The sequence below is a fragment of the Aethalodelphis obliquidens genome, unplaced genomic scaffold (assembly GCF_003676395.1).
Source record: "Aethalodelphis obliquidens isolate GAN/ISIS:26980383/991018 unplaced genomic scaffold, ASM367639v1 scaffold48, whole genome shotgun sequence".
Classification (NCBI taxonomy): domain Eukaryota; kingdom Metazoa; phylum Chordata; class Mammalia; order Artiodactyla; family Delphinidae; genus Aethalodelphis; species Aethalodelphis obliquidens.
This window is the reverse complement of record NW_020837992.1, coordinates 10,875,967-10,877,898: the sequence shown is the minus strand read 5'-3', so window position 1 is coordinate 10,877,898 and position 1,932 is coordinate 10,875,967. Positions and strand designations below refer to the sequence as shown.

Below are 1,932 nucleotides of genomic sequence, written 5' to 3'. Positions count from 1 at the left end.
GGGCGCGCCGGCCCAGGGCTTCCCTGAGTCCGGGACGGCAAGTTGGAGTCCTCACACCGGCTTAGCTGCGCTTTCCGCCCCCACCGGCTCTGGGACGGAGCCGCGACCCTGGGCGAGAGGCGGCACCCTCGAAGCTCGGCGGGCAGGCCTGCCGCCGGGTCAGGGAGCGCAGGCGTCTGACAGGGAGCATGGACCCGGGCGGGCTGGTGGGTGCGTGCCCTGGACCTCTCTGCGCCGCCGCCTGACGCAGCGAGGGGCGGTGCCCGCCGCGGCAACGCCCCCAGGCCCCACTCGGCCCGGCAGTCACGGGTCTCACAGAAGCCGCGGAGCTCTGCGTGGCGCTTGAGAGCAGATCCTGTCCCGGAGTCTTTGTTCCGTGATGTGAGGGTGAGTGTGGTGGTGGTGTCGGGATGTCGGACCCGAAGGCCACCTCCCTCTTTCATCATCCTCCCCTGGGGCTGTGGCGCCTTCCTGACCCCCTGCCTGACGGCCTTGCCGTGTGGTGTTGCTTGACGGGGTCTTCTGTCCCCAGCAGAGCCTGAAGCATCTTCTTTGGCCCTAGGTGAGGACAGAGGAGCTGGCTGTGACCTTGGCCCTGTCCTGGATGTCCCAGCCTTGGGCTGAGTGGCGGCACCCCCGCTGGGCCTTCCGGTGCTGACCCACCTGCTGGCAGCCCTCTTTGGCATGGCTCATGGGCTGCTGTCACAGGATCCGGGTGGCTGCCTGGGGGAGTTAAAAAACCTCCCCGAGGGTTGGAGTCTCCCCTCCTACCTCTCTGTGCTTGTGGCGCTGGACACCCTGGGTCTGCTGCTGGTGGTGACTCTGTGGCAGCAGTCGGCCCCAGGCAAGGGCGAGGGGGCCCCCATCCTGCTGCCGCCTTCTAGGGTCTCCTGCTGCTGTTGCTGTCACCGCCAGCTGTACCCACAAGGGGCCCAGGGCCTGGCCTGCAAATGGGAGACCCAGGAGTGGAGGAAGAGGCCTGGCGCGGCAGGAGCTACCCGGCCAGCCCAGACCCTGCAGCCCAGGAGCTACCCGGCCAGCCCAGACCCTGCAGCCCATCGGTGGTGCCTGTCTGCTGGGCCTGCTGGCCACCACCAACGCTCTGACCAAGGATGGGTTGCCTGTTGTGCAGAGCTGGTTCTGCCCGCCCTACAGACACCTGGCCTACCACTTGGCCGTGGTGCTGGGCAGTGCCGCCTCACTTGCTTCCTGACCATGGGCGTTCTATGCAGGTCCCTGGCAGGGCTGGGCAGTCTCTCTCTGCTGGGCATGCTCTTTGCGGCCTGCCTGATGGTGCTGGCGATCCTGAGCCCCTGCCCACCCCTGGTGGGCACCTCTGCAGGGGTGGTCCTTGTGGTGGTGGTGTAGATTCTGTGTCTGGGCATGTTCTCATATGTGAAGGCGGCTGCCAGCTCCCTGCTGCACGGGGGGGATGGGGAAGTGGGGAGCTGTCACTGCTGGCGGCAGGCTTGGCCATCCAGGTGGGCTTCCCCTTTCAGCGCTGTTGTCATATTCCCTCTCACCATCTACCACGCGTTCCCCAGCAGGAAGAACCATGTGGCCCAATGTGCCTTCTAAACCTGGGCAGGTGGGGACTTTGCTCCACCCCACCTGTCTTCAGATTGGGGCTGCCACAGTGCCTGAGTGCCCACAGCCCAGAGAGGCCGACCCCACACACAGCATGCTGTAGGACACCTGCGCTCTCCACAGGAGAATCTGGGGACCACAGAGCAGGCTTGAAGCCAAAGCCAAGCTGGGGATGTGGACTTGGCCCCCCGCCTGGGATCTGTGTGGGATTTGTACAATAAAGCATTTTTATTCAAAAAAAAGAAAAAATCAAAAGAAGCAGAGTAGAATGATGGTTGCCAGGTGTTGGGGTGGTGGGGGGGGGTGAGGGAAATGAGAAGAGACCGGTGAAGAGTACAAACTTGG

The 1,932-nt window shown here is 64.4% G+C and overlaps 1 pseudogene; it reads left to right on the top strand.

The window, feature by feature from the left end:
• Nucleotides 1-684: 684 nt before the first annotated feature.
• Nucleotides 685-1,578, top strand: LOC113607383 (solute carrier family 52, riboflavin transporter, member 2 pseudogene; annotated as a pseudogene).
• The last annotated feature ends 354 nt before the right edge of the window (nt 1,579-1,932 follow it).